The sequence below is a fragment of the Tachyglossus aculeatus genome, chromosome 1 (assembly GCF_015852505.1).
Source record: "Tachyglossus aculeatus isolate mTacAcu1 chromosome 1, mTacAcu1.pri, whole genome shotgun sequence".
NCBI lineage: Eukaryota > Metazoa > Chordata > Mammalia > Monotremata > Tachyglossidae > Tachyglossus > Tachyglossus aculeatus.
Window position 1 is genome coordinate 118,031,461 of NC_052066.1, and position 13,981 is coordinate 118,045,441.

A 13,981-nucleotide genomic window follows, 5' to 3' on the forward strand; every position below is an offset into this window, starting at 1 on the left:
AATATGAAGAGAAAAACAAAGATCAACAGGGAACGATGGCTAGAGGCAGAAAATTTCAGGCTCCTCATGGCTCAGAGTCCGTGGTTATCCCCATGGCCTCGGGAAGCACCAGAGCAGAAGCCACCAGAGTCTTCCTGAGTTTCTTTGGAAGCAGTGCCAGGCTTTCACTGTTTTCCTCTGATCTTCTTGGTGGTGGAAGGCGGGTCAGGATGGAGGTTCCTCTACATGGAGGAGAGCTGATGTGGGATCCTGGGGAGACAGCATGGCCATCCACTAGAGGAGGACACTGAGGGTCCTGAGAGCTGTGATTGTTGGGGTGGCAGTAATAATAATAATAATAATAATAATAATAATAATAATTGTGCTACTTGTTAAGTGCATACTATGTGCCTAAACATTGGGGTGGATATGAGGAAATTGGGTTGGACACTGTCCCTGTCTCACAAGGGGCTCACAGCCCCCATCCCCATTTTACAGATGAGGTAACTGAGGCACAGAGAAGTGAAGTGACTTGTCCAGGGTCACACAGAAGACAAAATGGTGGAGTCAGAATTAGAACTCATGGCCTTCTTGCTCCCAGGCCAGTGCTCTAACCACCAGACCATGCTACTTTCCAGAGCAGTCACCTGACTGACCTCCCACTGGAGGGGTCCAGTACACGATCAGCAGTGGTTTAAGTCAGTTACAACTCCTATGTAACATTCTCCATTCTGCTGAAATACTAATGAAAACAAAACAAAGTTTCCCTCTGTGAGTGGTGATAGCAGTTTTGCTTAAAACTGTGGTGTTTGTGTAGCATTTGTGCCAACCACTGTACTAAACTCCGGAGTATTCTTCAGTACACTCACTAGAGAAGCAGCGTGGCTCAGTGGAAAAAGCACGGGCTTTGGAGTCAGAGGGCACGGGTTCAAATCCCGGCTTCCCCACTTAGCTGCGCGACTTTGGGCAAGTCACTTCACTTCTCTGTGCCTCAGTTACTTCATCTGTAAAATGGGGATTAAGACTGTGAGCCCCCTGTGGGACAACCTGATCACTTTGTAACCTCCCCAGCACTTAGAACAGTGCTTTGCACATAGTAAGCGCTCAATAAATGCCATTATTATTATTATTCTCTTACAGCACTGGTGTTATGCTCGTGATTTATCCCATGTTAAGCTCGTGTTGGAAAATGCACTCCTTGTCCGCCACCACGTGTAACTGTTTCTTCATGCACTGGATCACATTCTATCCAGATAGAGAAGAATGTTTCCTGATTTTCTGAAAACATTCTGAAGAAAACCTGTAGTGGAGCTGAGTGTAGGATGTCAACCTTCATAAGCTGTTCCAGGCTGGAGAACTCTACTATTGTTCCAGTAATGCCCTAGAGTAACAGTGGATGTACATATTGCACCATGTGTCCCAAGAGATTTTCAGTTGTATTTTCACTGGCTCCGATCTCTATTACATACAGGGAACAATTTAATATTTTTCAGTTTTATATAAACAGATAAATCTAAATTGTAAAGGTGCCTAGAGCTTAAACTTGCTTAACTTTGGATTTAGGTACCCACCCTGGGTTGCACAATCATCAGATGTGAAGTGATGCAATTATTTTAAACAGACTTTGCAAAACAAGTATTGAGTAACCAGAATGTATCCTTATCCTTGTGTGTGCTTAGCAACCTTGCAGGTCTGTTTGACAAAAAGAATTTGCCCTTGGACAATAGTTCAGTAAGACACTCCAAAGTTCTGGAAAAGAAAGCAGCGCACACATTTTGCAATCAGTGAAGGATTGGTGGAGAAGGAATGCAGGAGGGCCTTTGTGTGAGCTTACCTCCCAGTGTTTTAGATGAAGGTCAGCAAGGCAAACTGTATCTAAAGAGATACAATATTTAGTATTTCAGAATTTAGATTTCAGGTTGAGGTAGCTAGTATATGAAAATATGTAATCCAAATCACACAGTGTATTACCAGTCATTATTTATCACTATGAACTATACCTGACCAGACTGTGGAAACCCTCCTTTAAAGTCACTCTGTTTCAAGCTCCTTTATTTCCTGTAGCTACCAGAGCAAGAATGCCATCTGCAAAAATACTTGCTAGTGCTGCATCCAAAATGCTCTGAAGCATATCATAGATCAGCTTAGTTAAGGAAAAAAAAGGTTGATGTTTAATTCACATTGCATTATAAGGTAATACAATAGGTTTTTATCAATCAACCAATCAATTGTATTTATTAAGCGCTTACTGTATGCAGAGCACTGTACTAAGCGCTTGGGAAGTACAAGTTGGCAACATATAGAGACAGTCCCTACCCAACAGTGGGCTCACAGTCTAGAAGGGGGAGACAGAGAACAAAACAAACCATATTAACAAAATAAAATAGAATAGATATGTACAAGTAAAATAAATAATTAAATAGAGTAATATGATTTTACTATGTGTCGAGTGCTGTTCTAACACTGGAGTTAGTCCAGTTAAGTTGGACAGAGTTCCTGGCCCACATAGGGCTCCCAGTCTAAGTAGGGGGCAGAACTGGTAATGAATTCCCATTTTACAGTTGAGGAAACTGAAACACAGAGAAGTCAAGTGAATTGCCCTAGGTCACAAAGCAAGCAAGTGGCAAAGGAGGAATTAGAACTACGGTCCTTTGACTTCCAAGTCCTAGCTCTTTCCATTAGGCCATGCTGCTTCCCATGGTTTTGTTCCATATGGTTTATTGCCATGTCACCCAATTACTACATTTCGAGGGAGGTTTCCATCTGTCACAACTGTCCATGGAATAGCTTTTAAAGGATCTTTTCTTCTATAATATAGTCCCGCTTTTTATATCTCTTTCTGTGGCTCACTGCTATTTGGTGCATTACTTGTGAGTTTGTAGCTACACTAATAATGCCTGTATAAATATTTTTTTTAATTCTTCCACACAAGTCTAAAGGACATTAGCAATTTTTAGAAACTCCTGTTAGACAGCAAAATGAACGGAGCTGATCAAGTTTCTCCCTGTGAAAAAGTTACCATTCTATATTGTGGGTATTGGAGGGGAGGGAGGGAATTTCATCTGTTAATGTTCCCATTGAACATTTTCCTTTCCAGTACCCTAAATGAAATACACGTGTTGAGCCAAAATATCCTAAGAATTATGTCAGCTGTGAAGACCAAAATAGATGTGGTTTTGCTGACCCAATATTTAATCTAACATAGAATTTTGTATAGAATGCTATTGTCCAAGACAGATAAACAGCTGTACATGCAGTTATTTTTCAACCCCTACTATGATCCATAGTACCACCTTCTCTTTAACTTCCTCATACAAGTAGGGTGGGAGATGTCAGTTGATTCAGCTGTATTCTGAATGCCTATTCTTTTGAAGAATGGTAGAAAAGCACTGATTCAGAGACCTGAAAAAGAGAGTGGAATTTTTCTAGCCGCTAAGGTGGGTTGTTGCTACAGGTCTTTGATATGAACGTGTTCGGTTAGTAAAAACATTCTACGTTGCCATGTACCTGACTCAGCTAAGAGCAGTACTATTGCTTAAGATTAAGACCTAAAGACAAATACATTAGTAATAGCTAAAAATGTATATTAAGGGACCAAAGTGCCTCTGAATTTATTAATAATTTATATTAAATGCACTGCCATTAAGCTGACGTCGCTATCACAAATGATCACATCGAAATGTGTATTTATCCTGGGCAGCCTATTAAAGACATTTGTCTTACTTTCAGTTTGTCATTCAAAACATTTTTTGGAGGGGAGAGTCGGCGGGGGCGGGGGGCGCACTAAAAATAGTTGTCTATTATCCTCAAATTATATGATTGAATACTAAAAATGTTAAATCTTATTGGCATTTCCTGTTGCTGTTAACTTTTAGAGAAACTATATTGTAAAAGATTCAGAGAGCAGATCCCCATTGATTTTCCAACGATACATTTTCCAAAAATGTATTTGAAACCTAGTTTAAGAACCATGGTCAGGATTAGATGGAGGTATTAAAATTGCCTTAATAAAAGCAGGATAAAGTTATCAAAGTTGAATGAAAAAGTCTTGTATCAATTTTATACAAAGGTTTTATAGCAAGTGGGAAGGGTAGACTATAAATCCAGAGGCATGTTGGAAACATTTCTTATGAAGATCCTGGGATTATGATATATTTTACAGGCAATTCTGAGGAAAGTCTATATGAGATGAAATTCTTTTCTGGTCAAGGTCTCCAGGGCTGAGAAAAGTCCCCTGTGGGTTCTACTACTGCCTCTTTAAAACCAGTGTCATAGCATGGCACAATAATTACAATGATAGTACTAATTATGGCATTTGTTAAGTTCTTACTTTGCACCAAGCAGTCTACTAAGTTCCCAGATAGATTCAGGATATTCATGTTGGACCCAGTCCCTGGCCTTCATGGGTCTCACTGTCTAAGTAGGTTGGAGAACAAGTGTTGAATACCCATTGTACAGGTGAGGAAATTGAGGCACAAAGAAGTTGTGTCTCTGGGCACCATATCAAAAACAGTGCCACATTTAAACAATGCCACATTATTGTCTCAGATAAAATCTTCCAACTCTCACTGGTCGTGTACTTCCAAAACAAAGGGCAAATCTAGGTTTAGAACCCGGTTCCTCTGACCTATGTCCATTCCAGTACGCTACATGCTACTTCTGAACCATAGTATACTGTCAAGTTTCAAACCAAAACATAATTCTTAAGGGATTTTTGAGATGTTCAAATGAAAAATGACCATCTGAACATGAGATAGCTCACATGGACTTGAGGGTGATAAATACTTAAGCCACCTAAATAGTTGTCCAGGGTTCAGAGAGATATAGGTATGGGGACTGCACAATCTCTCCCAATTAGCCACATTTGATTTAGTCTGTGTATGAATGCAAAAAGAAGTTTGTTAAAATGAATCTGGCTTAACCACTCTCAAGAAAAAGTTATTGGAAAACAAAGGCATTGGTCATCCGAAGAGTATGAAGTTCAGGAAACAAGCTTTCAGGAAGAACTCCTGGATTCCAAGAGGAGATAGAGGTGTGCATATGAAATGTATTTCTGTGTATCAGTAGTGAAACAATTGGTCTTAATAAATTAGAAAGACAATTGGGCCCTCTTTCATACAGGGATTATTGTGCAATTTTTCTTTCTTAGTTCCTTTATTCTCAATGTTGAATGGGATGGGAATGTGAGATTGGTTAACCACAATAAGCATTACCCATTCATTTTCACTCATCAATCTGATTGGATCAGAGGTTAAGTGGCAGATTACTTCCTCCGGCATACATCCCCAATCCTAATGGAAGCAGAGAGTGCTTGGTACAATACTGTACACATCTCAAAAAGATTACTTCAGTGTCTAAGATGGTTATAAATTCTTAGTTATTATTATAATACTATTATTATTATTATTACAGAAGTTATTATATTAGGAGGAGCGTGAATATTTTCTGATGGACTATTTTCTGGCTTTCTTTTTACCACTGTAGGCAGGGACTGTGTCTGTTATATCATTATTTTGTACTCTCCCAAGCACTTAGTATAGTGTTCTGCATAAAGTGCTCAATAAATCCAATTAACTGACTAGTATAAACAGTTAACACTCCTCCTAAAGTGTTTAATTTGCTACTAGGTGTGTCCTCAGATTTAAATATATTTTACAGTTACATAGCAATGTAGGTTTTAGGCCCACATTAGATTTTTCAGACATTAGACTTTTCAGACATTTGATGAGATGCCCCATTATTTACTATTTGGTTTAAGCCATGTTCTTGTCCCACAACAGCTGGATCCTATAACGTTATTTGAAATTTCTTTATTTGCATTCTCTTGGTTGATTTGGAAATACATGACCAGTGAGAGTTGGACAATTTGATCTCAGACAATAGATATTTCAATGTGGCATTGTTTCTGGTATGTGCGCCTAGAGACACAGTGGTGAGTACATTTCTAATGACAAAAATAATTGTCATTGTTTTTACTATTTGACATTTATTGAGTGTCAGCATTTTGCAAAAGAACATAAAATTCTGTATGGAACAGAAAATTAGACAGTTGCTTTGAAGTTCAAGAATATGATCACTTTAGTAATGGCTCAATTTCAAGTTTTATAGCAGTTAGCAGTTAAAACAATGTACAAAGTCGCAGCATTCATAGTTAGGTTTTGAGTCTACCTTAGTACTAGTCAATTCACTTTTTCTTTCTGTCTTAAATTAAAAACTCTCCTGAAATTTCATCTCCAACAAGCCTTCCCTGATTAATTCCCAGCACCTCAGCACTTATGAATATACATTTACTCCATTTCACATCAATCATTTATTTAGCTTACTGTATAGAGCACGGGCTTTGGAGTCAGAGGTCACGGGTTCAAATCCAGGCTCTGCCAATTGTCAGCTGTGTGACTTTGGGCAAGTCACTTAACTTCTCTGGGCCTCAAAGAAAATGGGGATGAAGACTATGAGCCCCACGTGGGACAACCTGATCACCTTCTATCCTCCCCAGTGCTTAGAACAGTGCTTTGCACATAGTTAGCACTGAACAAATGCCATCATCATCATTATTATTATTATTATCTGTAAATACTTTACGTTGTGGGTAGGGAATGTGCACTTTTTTGATTTGTTCTCCCCAAGTACTTAGTCCGTGCATAGTGTCTAGTGAACACTCAGTAAATTTTATTGATTAGTCTGTTATGTACCTCACACAAATGGAAGCTCTAATCAGGGCTGGATTACTTCCTCTGAACCTGCCAGGACCATTTCATTGACAAAATCAATAGATTAGAGATACAGCAGTACTCCACACGCAACTGTGATGTGTTCATGAATGTGGGACATGGACTCTGTCCAGCTTGATTAGCTTGTACCTACTCCAGCCTTTTGTACAGTGCTGGCACATTGTGATCACGACAAATACCATACAAAAATCACAGCTGCATTATGAACTGTTGTATTGTGGGTCTGTTTTCCCGTATATCTTCATGTAATTCATTAGATTCCATTCCAGAACCAGCCTCAAAATGCTGACCAGGCAATAAAGGTAAGTAAAAATTGTATGGTAAATCCCTCCCTACTAACTGAATCAATCAATCAGTGGTATTTATTGAGTACTTACTACCTGCAGAGCACAGTTTTAGGTGCTTGGGAAAGTACAATATAACATAACTAACTCCTCTGGTTTATTTCCCTCCATTGTTCTTAGGGACTTTCAGCCCCCTTGCACCCTAAATTTAACCCCCTTCTCTGCTATCTCCCTGCAGCTCTAGTACTGGTGTACCTCGTAATACAGCAGGGTTAAATTCCTTGAAAATGTGGCTTCATTGTAAATAGATGTTTCATACGGAACCTTTCCCCATAAACTTACATGCTAGAAATTGGGATCCATTTTAAAATATCTGAAGAAATGATGCCATCTCTTTATACATCATTTACAGTTCATTCAATCATATTTATTGAGCACTTACTGTGTGCAGAGCACTGTACTGTTATATTAAACATATGCTTAATCTTTGTTAACGTAATCCAAAGCATAATATCACAGCATTAAATGAGGCCTTGTAGTATGATTGTGAATCTAGTCTGGAGACTGCCAAAGTAGCAACTTATTCTGTTGAAAGTGGTAGTAGCTGTGCAACTTTAGGGAATACTTTACTCAATTTTAACTGGACAATGCCTTATTTTAAAGTACCTTTTAGCAGGCCAACTCCTTCTTAACTCCTCCTCAGTACTTTGAACACCTCAAACTGCACCAGGATCTTCTTCAGTTTCATATATCCATCCACCTTCTTTAAAATTGATACAAGACTTTTTAATTCAAAGATTTTAGCTGGTGGTGGAGAAACACCACCAGCTGTTTTGGCACCTTGCAAGGATGCATTGGATTGTCACGGTGGTGTCAAACAATAGCATCTGGATCCCTGGAATGTAAATATCATGACACAACTGTGGCTGTAAATTGGGAGATCCTGTATCTAACAAGTTGTCTTCGGCAGAAGGGTAAAGAGCATATACAGAGTTCAATAACAGAATGATGTTGCTTTCCCCTGAGGGAATGGTTTTGTTAAGTGTTTTCTTTGTGCCAAGCACTGTACTAAACAAAGGGGTAGATACAAGAAAATCAGTTCAGACACTGTCCCTATCCTGTGTGGGGCTAACAGTCTAAGAAGGAGAGAGTAGTATATAATCCCCATTTTACTGTTGAAGATACCGAGGCACAAAGAGGTTAACTCCCAAGGTCACACAGCAGACCAGTGATGGAGCTGGTATTAGAATAAAAAGCTCAGTAATAGACTTCTAGACTGACAGAAAATTGGATGAAAGGCTAGTACACTGGGGTCTTGCCCATATTCTTTGGAGAAGCAGCATGGCCTAGTGGATAGAGCACAGGCAGGAGAGTCAGAAGACCTGGATTCTAATCCCAGCTCCTCCATTGGTATGCTGAGTGACTTTGGCCAAGACACAACTTCTCTGTGCATTTGCACCCTCATCTATAAAACGGAGATTACGACTGTGAATACCATATGGGACATGGATTGTGCAAACTGATTAGCTTGTATTTATGCCAGCAACTGATACAGTGCCTGGTACATAGTAAGCAAAAACCCAGGTCCTCTGATTTCCATGCCCATGCTCTTTCCATTAGGTCACACAACTTCTTTAAAGAGTATGGACAAGCCTCCAGTGAACTGACCTTTCACCCAATTTTTTTTCAGTCTTGAAGAGCATTATCGACCCAGAGGACCTGCAAATAATTTGAGAAGCCGAGGCTGAGTTCAGGACGGTATTATTGTTCAGTTGAAATGGGGGTGATGCTTGGGAAATGATTTTGAGGGGTACATCTGACCAAATCTGTGAGTAGAATAGATCTGCTTTTGGCAGTGCAATAGTATTCTATTTTGTTATTTGCGCTCCATTTGGGCTCCGTTAAATGCTCGCCATTCATTATTCTATTTCTTCAAACAGGAGGTGAAGAAAGAGTAATAGAACACTCCAACCCTGAACTCATTAAGTCCTGGGGATTTTCTGCTGCTTGAGAAATCCATCTCTTTAGTCTTCACTTTTGCAGCTCCCAGGGGACATTCAGCGGACCTGATCTAATGCATGTCTGTAGGCCGAAGCCATCATAAACGCTCAGCGGGAAACTGGGCGTTCTGTGTGTTTTCTCATTAAAAATGGAGACACAGAACTACTGTTTTGCCATTAAAAAGCCAGATGAATATAGCAGCTAGATGCCATTGTAGCTTTGAGGAGATGCCATTTCTCTCTTTTGCCAAGGAAAGAATGTTCCAGCTGGGAAAAGGGTCTTTGCACCCTTGGGGGTTTAGTTTGGAAAACGTATTTGTGTTTTTCCGAGCTCTCCTTTCTAAAGCAGTGCATTCTGTTTCAATATTGATGAACTGACTGCATTCCAAGGCCCCTTTGTGGGTGGTCTTCCCCTGACTAGATCTGACTCTGCATCCCTGCCTAGATCAACAAATATTGCAATGTGGGGTGTAGAAGAAACAGGATCCTTGCCAAGGAACAGAAAATTCTGGACCTCTTCCTCGAGGACCGGATCTTGGAGAAGAATCCCTCGACTCATTTATATTATGACTTCTCAGAGATTTCACCAACAATTGCACTTTGGGTGACATTGCCTCTTTGAACAAAAACTATCATTTCTCTCTAATCAATCAATAGCATCTGAGTGCTTGCTGGATGATAACCATAATGATAATCATTATTTTTGCGATATAACTACTCTTACTGTATGCCAAGCTTCTGTTTAGTGCTGGAGTAGATAGAACACAATCAGATCGGACACAGTCCTTCCCCACTGCAAACGAGGCTCATGGTCTCAAGGGGAGTGAAAACAGGTATTTAAATCATCAGTGTTACAGTGTTTTTAGACTGTGAGCCCACTGTTGGGTAGGGACTGTCTCTATATGTTGCCAACTTGTACTTCCAAAGCTCTTAGTACAGTGCTCTGCAAACAGTAAGCGCTCAATAAATACAGTTGATGAGGAGGAGGAGGAGGAGCTCAGGCACAAGGAAACTGTGACTTACCCGAGGTGACCCAGCAGGCAGGTGATAGAGTCGGGATTAGAACCCAGGTCTCCTGAGTCTCAATCCTGTATTCTTTCCACAAGGGGTACAGAACACTGTACTTGGGGGAGTACAATAAAGCTAGAAGACCTGAACCCTGCTAACAAGGAGTTTAGAATCCAAAGAGTTAGTGCAATCCGATATTAAGATTAGTATAAATGACTTTGGAAATGTGCTTTGTTCATTCACAGTACCTCCGTGAAAAATGCACTGTTGATATGCTGCGTGGGCCTCTCATATAGAGAAGCAGTGTGGCTCAGTGAAGAGAGCACAGGCTTGGGAGTCAGAGGTAATGTGTTCTAATCCTGGCTCCACCGCTTACCAGCTGTGTGGCTTTGGGCAAGTCATTTAATTTCTCTGTACCTCAGTTCCCTCATCTGGAAAATGGGGATTAAGACTGTGAGCCCCATGTGGGACAACTTGATTACCTTGTATCTCCCCCAGTACTTAGAATAGTGCTTGGCACATAGTAAGCGCTTAACAAACACCAAAATTATTATTATATACCACATTCTGTGCCATTTTCAGGTTTTGCTCCCTGACTTTTTCCAGTAGGAATAAAAGGGATGCAGTATGGCTTAGTGGATAGCCAGTGGGCATGGGAGTCAGATTTGGGTTCTAATTCTGGTGCTCTCCCCCTTCTAGACTGTGAGCCCACTGTTGGGTAGGGACTGTCTCTAGATTTTGCCAGCTTGTACTTCCCAAGCGCTTAGTACAGTGCTCTGCACACAGTAAGCGCTCAATAAATACGATTGATTGATTGATTGGTGCTGCCACTTGCCTGCTGTGTGACCTTGTGCAAGTCACTTCACTTGTCTGTGCCTTAGTTACCTCATCTGTAAAATGGGGATTAACACTTTAAGCTCTGTGTGGGACAGGGACTGTCTCCACTCTGATTGATCTTGTATGTACCCCAGCATTTAAAACAGTGCCTGGCAAGTAGTAAGTGCTTTAACAAATACCATAAAAAATACACTGGCAGGAGCAGCAGGAGACTTCCCCGGTTTATTGTACTTTCCCAAGTACTTAGTACAGTGCTGTGCCCACAGTAAGCACTCAGCATGGCTCAATGGAAAGAGCATAAGCTTGGGAGTCAGGGATGTGGGTTCTAATCATGGCTCCACCACTTGTCTGAGAGTAGGCAAGCCACTCAACTTCTCTGTGCCTCAGTTACCTCATCTGTAAAATGGGGATTAAGGCTGTGAGCCTTATTATTCCTTTTTGAATTCATTTTTGCCCATGTCTCCTATGTTGTTTCTACTTTTTCAGTTTTCTTTATGTGTTTCTCACCAGTCCCTTCCTTATTCTTAGGCTATGGGCACCTTATTATTCAATTGTATTTATTGAGCACTTACTGTGTGCAGAGCCCTGTACTAAGCGCTTGGGAAGTACAAGTTGGCAACATATAGAGACGGTCCCTACCCAACAGCGGCTCACAGTCTAGAAGGGGGAGACAGACAACAAAACAAAACATATTAACAAAATAAAATAAATAGAATAAATATGTACAAATAAAATAGAGTAATAAATATGTAGAAACATATATACATATATACAGGTGCTGTGGGGAGGGGAAGGAGGGAAGGCGGGGGGGATATGGAGGGGGAGGAGGGGGAGAGGAAGGAGGGGGCTCAATCTAGGAAGGCCTCCTGGAGGAGGTGAGCTCTCAGTAGGGCCTTATTACCAACTTGTACTTCCCAAGTGCTTGGTACAGTGCTGTGCACACCGTAAGTGCTCAATAAATGTGATTGAATGAATGAATGGTGTATTTTTTTCCAGTGCACTGTACTGTGCTTTACAAATAGTAAGCATTTGATAAATACTATTAGTACTACTGCTCACTTGGAAAAAGACAATAAAGGACAATATATGTGTAAGTTATTTCATTTACCCCCAAGAACAAATCAGTGATATTTATTGACCATTTATGTGTGCAGATCACCGTACTAAGCAACTGGGAGAGTATACTACAAGGAGTTGATAGACATGTCCAAAACCCACAGTGATCTTAGGGTTTAGAGTCTTATAATCCAATGTGGCAAGACATAAATTGGGAGTAGAAATAATTGGGAATTCATTCATTCATTCAATCATATTTATTAAGTGCTTACTGTGTGCAGAGCACTTGGGAAGTACAAGTCAGCAACATATAGAGACGGTCCCTACCCAACAATGGGCTCACAGTCTAGAAGGGGGAGACAGGCAACAAAACAAAACATGTAGACAGGTGTCAAAATCGTCAGAACAAATAGAATTAAAGCTATAAGCACATCATTAACAAAATAAATAGAACAGTAAAGATGTACAAGTAAAATAAATAGAGTAATAAATCTGTACAAATATATACAAGTGCTGTGGGAAGGGGAAGGAGGTGAGGCGGGGGATGGGGAGGAGGAGAGGAAAAAGGGGATTCAGTCTGGGAAGGCTTCCTGGAGGAGGTGAGCTCTCAGTAGGGCTTTGAAAGGAGGAAGAGAACTAGCTTGGTGGATGTGTGGAAGGAGGGCATTCCAGGCCAGGGGAGGGACGTGGGCTGGGGGTTGACAGCAGGACGAGTTACCAAAGGGAATACCAAAAGTAGAGCTACCTGTTTGAGAATGTTGGGATTGCATGTTCTTATGTGTAATTAAGTTGACTGTATGCTTATTGTGGGTAGGGAATGTGCCTGCCAATTCTTTTATAATGTACTCCCTCAATCTCTTAGTACAATGCTCTGCTTACAGTACGTGCTCAGTAATCCAATCGATTGATGGATGAGAAAGAGGGATCTCTCTGAATTCTTGCAAAATCTAAGCTGATAGGATTCAGTGTGCAGATTTCCTCCCAGACTGTCCTAGCTCACCAGGCAGCATGAGAATGAAACATTTCCAAAGTTCCCAAACTCGTTCGACCATAATCCCACTGAATGCTCTAAACAAAGGCTTAAAGGACGAACTGGCGTGTCTGAGTTGTATTCCGGACTAAGGGACACTGGCCTCAGCTGCTGTGGACATCATAGGTCAGTCAGTCAATGGAATTTGTTGAGTGCTTATTATGTGCAGAGCACTGTACTAAACTCTTGGAAGAGTATGATTACAGCAGAATTAGCAGACATGTTCCCTGCCCATGACTTTACAGTCTAGAGGGGAGATACTTTAGGGCCCTGAGGTATTATAGTTACTTGGTTCAGATCAAGTTGAGATGCTTGGCCTTTTTAGTGCCAGTCACTCTGGTTTACCAAGTTGTCTGTATTTTTCTATTGAAACTTCTGGAATGTGAGTTTGAATGAACTTCTTGTGCAACAGACTTGAAGGCCCTTGGCATTTGGCTTGAAATGAGCTAAATGAGCTCACAGATGGCCCAGTCTTCTGCCAATCGTGTGGTCAGATGCCTGGTAATGAGCTCATGGATTGTGCAATGTTCCCAGAAAATTGCTTCCCTCTGTCACAAATACCTTGATTGGGTTCCTAGCTTTCCTTTCACTCCTGTTCAGGTTAAGGACCTATTAACCTGCCGGGAGTTGTTTGTCTTCTTAAAAGTGCATTTAGATGATAGATTAAATTGCTAAAGTTTGCAAGAACAGGCCAGTGTACTGTCAATGAGTTTATCCTTTCAGTTTACCAAATTCTTTTAATCTCCACGAAGCCCCAGATTTCAAGGGGGAATGTGGGCTCTTACTGGACTTGCTTCTTCATCAAATTGTCTCTGGGTATCATGTCAATTATTTGATTCCTGTGGCTTTAACTTAGCCTGTTTCCTCTTGACAGCAGTGACTTATAAGCCTCCTCTATTCCAAATAAGTCAATCAAATGCAGTATCCTGTCAATAAAAAAAAAAATTTAAAGTACATTACAGCTAGCATTTTGGAAAATTTCCAGCCTTTAACATAACTATTGACACTGCTTGTCATGTCAATAAAATACGTTTCAAGCTTTTCATTGACACAATT